Genomic DNA, 13690 nt, shown 5'->3' with positions numbered 1-13690 from the left:
TTACACTGCCATAATACACACCTCATTTGAACATACATTAAAATAAGCAAGATGATTACAATAGTACAAAGTAATAAAGAGTTGCTTTAGCCATGCAAAGGGTGGTAGCCAACCAGTAAGTTTTTCCCACAGTTCGATGAATCCAAATATCTATCGATACTTGATGAAGTAGTTTAGTATGTTCCCATATAGACTGTAGTTCGGATTCTCTCTTTTGTTGTTTGTAAGAGATGTAGTTAATCCAATCGACATTTTTGTTAATTGTCACCCACCAGAACAGTGATTCAAACCCTGCAGCAATTGGATTTTTCGCCTTAAATTTATCGAAGATACATCTGGGCACTCCAACTGAATCTATATCTATATACAGCATCATCAAATGAGAACCCTACGCTCATTTTGTTCCTTCTGTGTGTGTGTGACATCCTTTTCGTGAGTGCCAGGGTGAATGGTAGAACTCATTGAGCAAGTGCACAGGTACCTCCCCAGTGAGATGGGAGAGTGGACCGTAAGATCTTCCCACGCGCCGCAACACCACCAGAGATCCACTCTACAGATTCCCAATCTCAAATAGTTTCAACACGGGGATTTCACAGAAAAACTGGTTCACAGCATTGCCTTGGCAGAGAGGCAGTGAAAACGTACTGGCAGTGTGCAGCAGCGAATAGAGAGCCCCAGTGCCCCAGGCAGCTGCTGCCATGGTGGCACAAGCTCTGCTGTCCATCAAGGTCCCGTAGTGCAGGGGCTTGCAGATGGCAACGTAGCGGTCATAGGACATGATGGTGAGAAGGAAACACTCTGCTGAGAGGAAGAAGAGAAAGAAAAAGAGCTGTGCAGCACATCCTGCATAGAAGATGGCCCTGGTGTCCCAGAGGGCGTTGGCCAAGGCTTTGGGAAGAGTGGTGGAGATGCAGCCCAGGTTGAGGAGGGCCAGGTTGAGGAGGAAGAAGTACATGGGGGTGTGCACGCGGCGGTCGCATACTACGGCTGTGCTGATGAGGCCGTTGCCCAGGAGGGCAGCCAGGTAGATGCCCAGGAAGAGCCAGAAGTGCAGGAGCTGCAGCTGCCGCGTGTCTGCCAACGACAGCAGGAGGAACTCGCTGATGGAGCTGCTGTTGGGCATCTGCTGTTGTTGGGCTTGGAGTCCTGCTCAGAGTGCAGAAGATAATGACAAGTCCAGACCTTTCTCAGAGACACTCCTCCTGCTATAATGTGAAATGTTTTCATTCTTCTACAACAGTGTACATTTAGCACCATTACTTGCATTTAATTTCATTTCATTCAGCATTCCTTCCAAAATTCCAGAAGCAGCATTTGGAGGTCTAACCATTCCTCTTACTTTCTTACCTTATCCCGTCTCCCTGGATATTTTCATCTGTTTCCTGTCTCATATCTTTACCCCAACTGCTCTTAGCACCCCAAAAGCAGCCTCTGTGACATTCAATTTCAGTTAGAAAAAGCTTCCTGTTCACAGCTAAAGTGAATTATTCATGCCTACAGAAAATGATGATAATTAAAATTGATTCCATTCTTCAAAAAAGAGGAGACTGGAAGCACATCACGTGTGACTGCTCACAAAACAAGCAACTGACTGATGAAAAATTCTCAGAAGTGTGACTGCCACTTTCTGCCTCCAATTCGTTTTGCCTCAGAACAGGAAATGGGAATCCCCTGCCTTGGATCTCCTCTTCCAAGGGCCCTAGAAAACAGAGCTGTGCAATGGATCTGTGATCCCCCTGCCCCAGGCAGCAGCTGTGGCAGCACAAGACCTGTTGGGGGGCTCCTTCCCTGCTCACGTCTCCCCGCAGCGCCCTGGGCAGCTCCCCGGGCAGGCTGAATGCTGAGCCTGGCAGGCAGCAGTGTCCCATACCCGGCACAGAGCCCCTGGGGCACAGCACGGACCCTGCTCTGCAGGACAGCCCTGGGTACCTGCCTGCAGCCCCCGCTGCACATCCTGCAGCCGTGCTGGGACACGCGGCCCTCAGGGCTGTGCTCTGACACTGCAGCACAGAAGCCCTCAGCTGGAGCAGACGGCTTTTTCTGCCTGCAGCCAGATCTGCTACGGGATGTCCCAGATTCAGTTAACCCTCTATGAAAAGCAGCTGCATGGTCAGCAGTGAGACTTACCTTTTCATGGTCTGTGAGCAATGCGCCTGCAGTGAGCTCACAGCCTTTTCATACCGTACACATCCTGTAATCTCTCTCCAGTTTCTCTCCTCTCCTTCTGTCACTTGCAGGCTGTGCTGTGCACAAGAGCTGCTCCTGGGCACAGCTGTCTCTCTGTAGCACTGCCCACTTGTATGAGCTCCCTGTGTCCCAGGAGCTCGGCCCAGCTCAGCAGCAGAGGATGTCATGTTTTATCCTTCCCACTCGTCTCCCCTGACATGTCCCTGCGTCCTCTTGGCCAACAGATATTGAAAAACAACAGCATCATGATTGCACTTTGATGAATTAAACACCAAATGTAGGGTGATCAGTGACTGATTCCAGACCTGATACCTGAGATCCTGTGATGAAACAAAATGGGCAAACAGGCAAGGACAGAGAGAGGTGGACTTCCCCTGTGCGGGGCAGTGATTTAGTTGAGGCAGTGCAGGTGTCTCATCCCTAATGGGAAATCCTGGGGCTGAAATGGGATTCAGCTCCCCATGGACACACAGTATCATTGGGATTCCTCTGGTTCAGCTCAGAAGTGCACAAGGAGTTGCCTGCATGTGAGCTCCTGCTCTGAGTCCTCAGTCCTTCAGCGAGGAGGCAGTTGCTCGCACATAGACACTGGGTGATGCCCAAGGTGCCTGGGCTGCTCCCGATGTGTGCCAGTGCTTATAAACTGTGTGGGAAATCCCTGGGACAGACACCTCTTTCCTGAACATCAGCTGCGGGGCAGAGAAGGAACAGATGTATTCTTGACCATCCTAAATGACAACAGACCCCAGCGCTTTGGGCACTTTATGGTGCCTTTGTCTCCAACTCCACTGAGAATGCAGAGTTACACAGCTGACTAAATAAATGAGCTCACAAAAGAAGAGCCAGATCTTTCTCTGTTCTCCATCCGAGGCATATTCTGGAGCTCAAGGCAATACAAAGATAACATATGTCTTTATTCTTCAACAGACATAACCTCAGTTTTCGGTGGGCTCTCAAGTGAATGGCTTCAGAAGCAGCCTAGTGTCTCTGGGTTCTCCCACACACTCACATGCAACTGTAAATGCAGCACAGGGCCTTCAGGGAAGCCATGCTTGAGGTGTGTCTGTGCTGCTATGTCAACTCCAAGACCCACAATGGATCTAATGCCTGTGTGCCACCTTCTGCACAGTAATGCCATAGATGAGCTCTCCAGTCAGACTCTGTCCAGTGATGCTTTCCAATGAGGATGTTTGCTTCTGTATTTTTGCACTAATGAGAAAAATAAAACTTGAAGAGCTAGAAATCTTTGTAGAGTTACATGCCTGAGCTCCTGTTTGGACCACAGTGGCACAGTTGAATGGCTTCTACAACTGCACTGTAGCACAAGGAGTATACAGATTCTTTATGACGGATTGGCGAGGAGACAAGGAAGGGCAACTGTCCTCTGTGAGAGTGCACTGAGCTGTGCCTGGGGACTGCAGAGTAGCCAGGTCACGGCTAATGGAAATGGCCAACGGAGGAGACCATCAGTGTCTGTTCCTGGCTTCCTGATCAGGGAGAGCAATTGGAAGGTGCCCTCTGCAGACACATTAGAGCCTGATGTTGTCAGGGCATTGTCCCCTTTGGGAGCCTTTTTCACTCCAGTATCTGCTGCAGGGACAGCACAGCATGGCATGTGCCATCCAGCAGATCCGTGGAGAGCACAGATGGGAGATTCTTGACCAAGCCATGGAGGAACCAAAGAGGAGAGGTTCTCTGCTGGATCTCATACTCTCTGGCAATGAAGGTCTGGTGGGAATTGTGAAAGTCAAAGAGGCATCAGGCCAAGTACAAGACGCAAATGGATCTCTTTTTATTTATTTATTTATTTATTTATTTATTTATTTATTTATTTTGAGGCCGTGAGCTTAGAAGATGTTCATAAATGTCAATAAAATTGAGACAAAGGATTGAAGACAAAAATCGAAATCAATGAGAACGTGTTAACCCTTCTCAACATGAGAAATTCTCATGAGTCTTGTTCCATTTTAAGTTGTAAATATGAATCTTTGAGGTGATTTGATGCCTTTTTTTTCTTTTTTTTTTCTTTTTCTTTTTCTGAAACTATGATGTTTTCCAGAACTGCGTTTGTTGGACACAAATGCCTTCAGGTTCAGGGACACAGACAGCGGTGCCAGTGCCAATGCCCTGTGACTAAATCTTGGCGCCCACCGCTGCTCTTCCCTGCTGCCTATTTGATGTCCCTCATCCTCCAGGTGTCTCCAGCTCTCCTAAATAAATGGCCGTGGTTAAGGGCGTGTTTTCAGCAGGCCATTTAGACACACGCTCCTGCCACAGCCTTCCAGATTTCCCCATCCCTTGCTCTTTGTTCAGTCAGATACCTCCCAATTATCTGTCTGATTTCTGACTTTTAGGGGGATGACTCAAATTTGCTCCATCTCGCCAAAGTCTGATGGACTGTGTTGTCAACTCCTTCACCGTGATTCTATCCCTTCCTATCTTTTCATTTTCTCTTTCTTTTTCTTTTGCTATGCCGTTTTCTTCTTCTTTTCCTTTTCATTTTCCTTTTCCTTTTTCTCTTTATCTTTCTTTTTTTTTTCTTTTTCTCTTTCTCTTTCTCTCTTTTTAATTTTTCATGCTCAGTGTGTGAAATAATCACGAGTCCTGTTCAATTTTATTTTGATACCTCCCAACTCCCTGGCTTATCTATCCCAGGGAGATTACTAGAATTTGCTCCATTCCTCAAAAATCTGTTGTCAAATCCTTCACCGTGATTCTATCTATCCCATCCTATCTGTGTCTAACTCATTTCTTGTGCAAATATTGCCTATGAAAGATAAACCTCAATAAATGCAGCTTGGACGTGGTATGCAATTGATCACTGTGTTTTTCTGTTCATTCAATTGCATCACCTTTCCTACTGTTTGTTGGCCATAAATAAAGGGAATTCTTTCTTTTTCTGTGTGCAGCTGGTTCTCTGTGGAAAGCCAGTGGGAGTTGGTACAAAGGAAGTTTAACACTGAGCGGGTGAGAACAGAGAAAAGTGATGTGAGGAAAAGTGGTGCAAGTCCCATGGGGCCAATGAGAGTAGAAGAGGGGTGGGGAGGTTGAGGAGGAACTTTGTCCACGCAGAAACAGAATAGAACTCATAGGGGACATCCTGGATTGACATCAGTTGCAAAGTGCTTCTTTCACTTCTTGTATAAAACAAACTATAAATAAATAGACAATAAATGCATTTTGGATTCTTGCTCTTTAAGCTCTCTCCATTTTGCTGAACACGTTCTGAAAACCTGAAGAAGAGAACAGGAAGGCACAAGCCACAAGAGGCTCTTTAGTTTATAATGGGCCCCAGGGCACATTTGGTGCTGAGTCCATCAACCTCCAGTGCAGAGAGAAGTTTGCACAAAGAACTCAGCAAGATAAAGGCAGAAGTAACAGTGAAGATTCTTGGAGTATTAATGGGCCCACTGAGGGCCATTAGCAAGCAAGCTTCCCAAGGCACTATTTAGAGCAGATAATTGGAAGAATTGCAGACGTGGGATCAGGAAAGCCAAGGCGCAGGCAGAACTGAACTTGGCGAGGGACGTGAAAAACAATAAGAAAACCTTCTACAGGTACATTGGCCAGAAGAGACAGGCCAAAACGGGCGTACCTACTTTGGTAAATTTAAAAGGAGAAATGGCTTCAACAGATGAAGAGAAAGCTGAGGTGCTGAATGAGTTCTTCACCTCGGTCTTCACTGGTGGCCAGGATTCTAGTCTTTTTCATGTCCCTAAGTCTTGCACCCCCATACCTCTGTGTGGGGACCAAGGAGGTAAATCCCTCCCCACTGTAAGGTTAGAGCAAGTCCGAGAGTGCCTCCTTAGACTGAATGAGTATAAGTCTATGGGGCCAGATGGCGTGCATCCCAGGGTGTCATGGTTCAATAATTTTGTAATTTTGCTATCAGTATTCCACATCATAACATCATATAAAGCATGAATAATTTTACTGAATCTGCAACTTATAGAAGAAGACTACATCTCCCAGAGAACAACACGATAGGTCACGGGACCTGGACTCTATATTAACTCGGTCGCAGACTAGACTGACGTCTTTCGAGTTCTGGAGTTCAGGGGAGTGTGTGGGAGCCTTCAGCCGTCTCGCCTAGATTTTACAGTAGGCCTCTCGGTTACGGGACTCATTCTCTCTCCTATTTTGCTTGATTCGTTAGCTCAATTTTCAATTATATTGCATTATATTGTGTTATCCTGTATTTCGATATAGTATTTAGTAAATAAGTGTGCCTCCTTAGATCGTTGCCGCTGTTTTCTTTTCCTAATTAACTTTTTCCTTTCAGCCTAGGGCCCCTCCGGGGCCCAAGGCCCCTGTCATGGACGCAAGTGGATTTTTTGTTAAACCGTGACGGATTTTGGTGGAGAATGCGGGCAAATTGAGTTGCTGTTTTTCTGTGTTTTCTTCTGTTGCTCTTTTAGTTTTTAACAGAGCTACAAGTTTTGTCCCTGTTAAGGAGCTATCTTAGGTTTGCGATTCTGCACCTGCGAGCTTGACCTTGAAAGTCCAGGCGGACTGCCAATACTCCGGTATATTTTATAAACACTGCTGAGCTTTGCTTTTTTACTTTTTTTCCCTCTCTATTGAAAAAAAATAAAAAAAAAAATTAAAAAAAATGCTCCCTCTACTAAGTTTGCTTTATAAGGTACTGCATTTCATTAGTTCCTTTTTTATAATGCTCCAAAAATATTGGACCATGTTTAAGCTAGCCTTTTTTTCCTATGAAGTTATAGGAATGTATATTAGATTGAAAGCATGGTTAGCAACGCTTACTTGGTATTTGCATGCAGCTCCAGAGGGAGCAACTAATGCAACTAATGCAACCAATAGTACGGAAATGGTGGTTTTTGAGCGTGCTCTTCCTTTTTTCTTTGCATCCTTTAAGCAGTCTTTGAATGATCAGTTGTCCCAGTGGACCACACTGTCAATCGTATTAATCTCCCTGAATTTACTGTTGGTTATTGTAGTGATCTCACTCAGTATCTGGATTTATAACATTAGGAGGAAGTCTTCCCTAGAATCAGAGAATACTGAGTGGCAGGGAGTGTGGAGAGACTTTGGAGAGAATTTTAGAGGGCAGACATCTCTAGTGTCATGGAGCTTTACTCCTGAACACTTAAAGAATCCTGAGTGTTTGACCGCATATTTGAGACAGGAATGTTGTGGCTCAGGCAGATCTAAGGAGGCACAAATGACTTGGGGCCTAGCTAATGCTTATCGGGCCTTATTCAATACCATTCCCAAGAGGGAAGATTTTGAGGTTGAGAGAGAGAGTCTCAGGGCCGAGAATGAGAGTATGCAATCCAAACTCGACACCCTCCGGTCCGAGCATAACGTCCTCCAGTCTGGGTACAACGCTCTCCAGTCCGAGCACAACGCCCTTCGGTCAGAGCACAGTGCCCTTCGGTCTGAGTGTAACATCCTCCGGTCAGAGCACAATGCCCTCCGGTCCGGGTACAACACTCTCCAGTCCAAGTATGACACCCTCCAGTCTGAGCGCGGCACCCTCCAGCCCGAGCACAATACTCCTCAGTTTGAGCATAACGCCCTCCGGTTCGAGCACAACACCCTCCGGTCCGAGCACAACACTCTCCAGTCCGAGTACAACACTCTCCAGTCCAAGTATGACACCCTCCAGTCTGAGCGCGGCACCCTCCAGCCCGAGCACAGTACTCTTCAGTCCGAGCATAACGCCCTCTGGTCTGATGATAACACTCTCCAGACTGAGCACAATGCCCTCCGGACCGAGCACAACGCTCTCCAGACTGAGCACAATGCCCTCCGGACCAAGCACAACAATCTGCAGACTGAGCACAATGCTCTCCGGACCGAGCACAACACTCTCCAGACTGAGCACAATGCCCTCCGGTCTGGGTACAACACTCTCCAGACTGAGCACAATGCCCTCTGGTCCGGGTACAACACTCTCCAGTCCAAGTATGATGCCCTCCAGTCTGAGCGCGGCACCCTCCAGCCCGAGCACAGTACTCTTCAGTCCGAGCATAACGCCCTCTGGTCTGATGATAACACTCTCCAGACTGAGCACAATGCCCTCCGGACCGAGCACAACGCTCTCCAGACTGAGCACAATGCCCTCCGGACCAAGCACAACAATCTGCAGACTGAGCACAATGCTCTCCGGACCGAGCACAACACTCTCCAGACTGAGCACAATGCCCTCCGGTCTGGGTACAACACTCTCCAGACTGAGCACAATGCCCTCTGGTCCGGGTACAACACTCTCCAGTCCAAGTATGATGCTCTCCAGTCTGAGCGCAGCACCCTCCAGCCCAAGCACGATGCCTCCCAACCCAATTGCGACACCCTCCAGTCCGAGCATAACACTCTCCAGACTGAGCACAATGCCCTCCGGACCGAGCATAACATTCTCTAGACTGAGCACAATGCCCTCCGGGCCGAGCATAACGTCCTCCGGTTCGGGTACAACACTCTCCAGTCCAACTACGACAGCCTCCAGACTGAGCTCGGTGCCGTCCAGTTTGAGCGGATTGCTCTCTGAGACCAGCTATTTGCCCTCCGGGGTGAGCTGAATGTATTTAACCAACTACCAGGGACACATGTAGACCAATTTGACCAGCCACTGGGGGCGCATGTAGTCCAATTTGACCAGCCACCGGGGGTACATGTAGTCCAATCTGACAAGCCACCGGGGGCACATGTAGTCCAATTGGACCAACCATCGGGGACACCAGATACAATGTTGGTTGCCCCTGTAAGAGGGCGAAAGACAAAACGAGTTTCCACTCAGTTAGAGAAACTGCAGAAGGAGTTGGAAGAGCGGAGGGAGATAGGAGAGCAGGACTAAGGAGAGCAGGGGGACTTGGGAGAGCAGGGGGACTCAGGAGAGCAGGGGGAGTCAGAAGACCAGAGGAGGTTGGAGGAGCAGAGGATGTTAGAGGGGTATAAGAAGATGTTAGAGGAGCAGAAGTTAGAGAAGCAGAGAAAGTTAGGAGAGAGGAAAAAGAAGGAGGGTTACCTGGAGGAAATAACACAAACATCAGGGTCAGAGTCAGAAGAGGAGCCAAAAGCTAGATTTTCTTTACGAGAATTTCTCGAGTCCAAACTTAGAGATGGGGCAGCCTCATCGACACAGCTGCCACCATCAACACCCAGGACTCTTGATAGAGCAAAAGATGAGCAAAGTATTACGACCATTATTGATAGATCTTTTAAAATGAGGGAAATTCGAGACCTAAGACAGGATTTCACACGTCATCCAAAAGAACATATGGTCACTTGGTTACTTCGCTGCTGGGATAATGGTGCCAACAGTGTGTGGCTTGATGGCAGTGAAGCTCGCCAACTGGGTAGCATTTCCAAGTACTCACGTGTGGACAGAGGTATTGGTACATGCCAAAATCGGTCCTACACCCTCTGGAAGCGGATGTTGACAGCAGTCAGAGATATATTCCCTTTTAAAAGGGACTTGGAGCCTGAGAAAAAGAAATGGACTGATATAGAGAAAGGTATCCAATTTCTGAGGGAAAGTGCTCTGGTGGAAATGCTATACAGCCCCCAGTTCAATCGTAATGATCCAAACCAATTACATGATCCTGAAGCAGTCTGCGTTCCACGACAAATGTGGCGTGACTTTACAAAGGCAGCTCCAGAAAAGCATGCCAGTGCACTTGCATTATTATATGGCAAAGGGGAAAGGAAACCCCTTGTGAATGAACTAATTAGCAGGCTTCAGGAACTTGAATTATTTATAAGCGCTACAGATGTTAATCTGAACACTTCAGCCATTGTCAAAATAGTGGAAAGGTTAAACAAAATGGAGGGAACACAAAGTGACATTATTGACAAATTGGCTAATGTGCCTGATGTAGATGAATCCACGGTGGTACAAGATGATGGAAACCAGGATTTCCACGATCGCCTATTGAGAAAGCTAAACAACATGAGTTCCTCTCGACCTGTATCATCGAAAATCTCAACCATAAAAAAGAGACGTCCTCGTATTCAAGCAAATGACAACACGAAGACACTTCGTATTCAAGCAAATGACAACGATAAGACTACACGTCTTGCCTTGTTGTTTTTCCTCTGTAGTCATGGGGAGGACATGAAGAAGTGGGGTAATTCATCCACTTCTGCACTTCAGGCACGAGTGAAAGAATTACAAGGTGAAACAACCACCAAGGTGAACTCTTCAAAGAAAGGGAGAGTTCCAGTTGCTGCAAGCCACCGAGGTAAACAATAGAGGGGCCCTGCCCCCAGCCAAGGGGGGGAAAGGGACAATAGAGTATACTGGACTGTGTGGATTAAGTGGCCTGGCACATCTCAACCACAGAAATATAAAGCCTTGGTGGACACTGGTGCACAATGCACCCTAATGCCCTCAAGTCACGAAGGGACACAACCAATATATATCCATGGAGTGACTGGGGGTTCCCAAGAATTGACTATGTTGGAGGCCTAAATAAGCCTCACTGGTAAAAACTGGCAGAGACACCCTATTGTGACTGGTCCAGAGGCTCCATGTATACTGGGAATCGATTACCTTAGGATGGGATATTTTCAGGATCCCAAGGGGTATCGATGGGCCTTTGGGATAGCTGCTGTTAACACAAACGGTGTTAAACAGCTGTCAACTTTACCTGGTCTGTCAGACGATCCTTCTGCTGTGGGGTTGCTCCAGGTAAAAGACCAAGAGGTACCAATTGCCACCAAAGTGGTTCACAGACGGCAGTACTGCACCAATAGGGACTCATTGCTCCCCATTCACAAGCTAATTCGCCAATTAGAGAATCAGGGAGTGATCAGCAAAACTCACTCGCCTTTTAACAGCCCCATATGGCCAGTGCGTAAAAGCAGTGGGGAATGGAGGCTGACGGTAGATTACAGTGGCCTGAATGAAGTCACACCTCCATTAAGTGCTGCTGTGCCAGACATGCTAGAACTCCAGTATGAACTGGAGTCAAAAGAAGCTAGGTGGTATGCCACCATTGACATTGCTAATGCCTTCTTTTCCATCCCATTGGCTGCAAAATGTAGGCCACAGTTTGCTTTTACCTGGAGAGGTATTCAGTATACCTGGAACCGTTTACCTCAAGGGTGGAAGCACAGCCCAACAATTTGCCATGGATTGATCCAAGCTGTCTTGGAACAGGGAAATGCTCCTGAGCACTTGCAGTATATTGATGATATTGTAGTGTGGGGCCATACAGCAGCAGAAGTTTTCAAGAAAGGGAAACAGATAATCCAAATTCTTTTGCAAGCTGGTTTTGCCATTAAGCGCAGCAAGGTGAAGGGGCCTGCCCAGGAAATCCAGTTCTTAGGTATAAAATGGCAAGATGGACGTCGTCACATCCCAGCAGATGTGATTGACAAAATCACTGCTATGTCTCCGTCCACCGACAAGACAGAGACCTAATCTTTTCTGGGAGTAGTGGGATTTTGAAGAATGCATGTCCCAAACTACAGCCACATAGTGATCCCCCTCTATCAGGTAACACGGAAGAAGAATAATTTCTCATGGGGTCCTGAGCAGCAGCATGTTTTTGAGTAGATAAAACAAGAAATAGCCCGTGCCGTGGCCTTGGGGCCAGTACGGACAGGACAGGATATGAAGAACATCCTCTACACTGCTGCTGGAGAGAAAGGTCCCACCTGGAGTTTGTGGCAAAGAGCCTCAGGAGAGACCCGAGGCCGACCCCTAGGATTTTGGAGTCGAGCATATAAAGGGTCTGAGGAGCGCTACACTCCAACTGAGAAGGAGATCTTAGCCGTGTATGAGGGGGTTCGGGCTGCTTCTGAAGTTGTTGGGACAGAGGTTCAGCTTCTTCTAGCACCTCGCTTGCCAGTAATAAACTGGATGTTTAAAGGACAGGTTCCCTCCACCCATCATGCTACTGATGCCACTTGGAGTAAGTGGATTTCATTAATTACTCAATGAGCTCGAATGGGAAAACTCAGCAGTCCTGGAATTCTAGAAGTGATCATGGACTGGCCTGAGAGTAAAAAAATTGAAACGCCACCTACAGAAGAGATATCACATGCTAAAGAGGCACCACCATACAATGAGCTACCAAAAAACGAAAAGAAATTTGCCCATTTCACAGACAGATCATGTAGTATTGTAGGGAAGCATTGCAGATGGAAAGCTGCTGTATGGAGCCCCACACAACAAGTTGCAGAGGCCACTGAAGGTAAAGGAGAATCAAGTCAATTTGCAGAGGTAAAGGCTGTTCAGCTAGCTTTAGATGTGGCTGAACGGGAGAGGTGGCCAATGCTTCATCTTTATACTGATTCATGGATTGTGGCAAATGCCTTATGGGGGTGGTTGCAACAGTGGGAAAATGATAATTGGCAACGAAAGGGTAAACCTGTTTGGGCTGCTGAACTGTGGAAAGACATTGCTGCCCGAATAAGGAACATTGTTGTAAAGGTGTGCCATGTAGATGCTCATGTGCCTAAAAGTAAGGCTACTGAAGAACATAAAAATAACCATCAGGTTGATCGAGCTGCCAAAATTGAGGTGGCTCAAATAGACTTGGACTGGCAGAACAAGGGTGAATTATTCCTAGCTCGGTGGGCCCACGAGACTTCAGGTCATCAAGGAAGGGATGCAACATATAAGTGGGCCAGAGACCGAGGGGTGGACTTAACTATGGACGCTATTGCTCAGGTTATTCATGACTGTGAAACATGCGCCATAATTAAACAAGCCAAGAGGATGAAACCTTTTTGGGGGGAAGGGCGATGGCAAAAGTATAAATATGGAGAGGCATGGCAGGTTGATTATATCACCTTGCCACGATCTCGCAATTGTAAGCGTTATGTACTCACCATGGTGGAGGCAACCACTGGGTGGCTCGAAACATAGGCAGTACCCCATGCTACCGCCCGAAACACCATATTATGGTTGGAAAAGCAAATCCTGTGGCGGCATGACACTCCGGAAAGAATTGAATCAGATAATGGGACCCATTTTAAAAATTCTCTTGTAACCACTTGGGCCAAAAATCATGGCATTGAGTGGATTTACCATATTCCCTATCATGCACCAGCTTCTGATTAAGAAGAAATCTGAGTAAGATTGAACGATTCAATGGTGTCACGGGTTACTTAGATTTACCTATGCCCGTGACAGGGGAAGCCACCCCACGCCCCCCCCCCGGGGCCCGGAAAGGAGGGGGAAAAGGGGAGTGGGATAAAACAGCAACAATCTAAGGAGGAAAAACTTATTTTACTAAATATGATATCGAAACACAAGATAACACAATATAATATAATTAAGGCTAACAAATTGAACGAAACAGAGAGAGAGAGTCTCCGAAAACCGAGAGGCCTACTGTGAACTCTAGGCGACACGGCTGGAACGCTTCCCACTCTCCGAGAAGTTCGAGAGAAGAAGGAGGGCACTCCAGCCTGGGAACGAGATTATATAGAGTCCTGGTCCCGTGACTTATTGTTACTCCTGTTGTTCTCTGGGATATGTAGTCTTCTTCTGTGGACTGCACATTCAACAGAAGTATCCATA

Source organism: Coturnix japonica, chromosome W (genome assembly GCF_054131305.1).
Source record: "Coturnix japonica strain WE chromosome W, WE-NBRP24, whole genome shotgun sequence".
Taxonomy (NCBI): Eukaryota; Metazoa; Chordata; class Aves; order Galliformes; family Phasianidae; genus Coturnix; species Coturnix japonica.
This window is presented reverse-complemented; position numbering follows the sequence as displayed.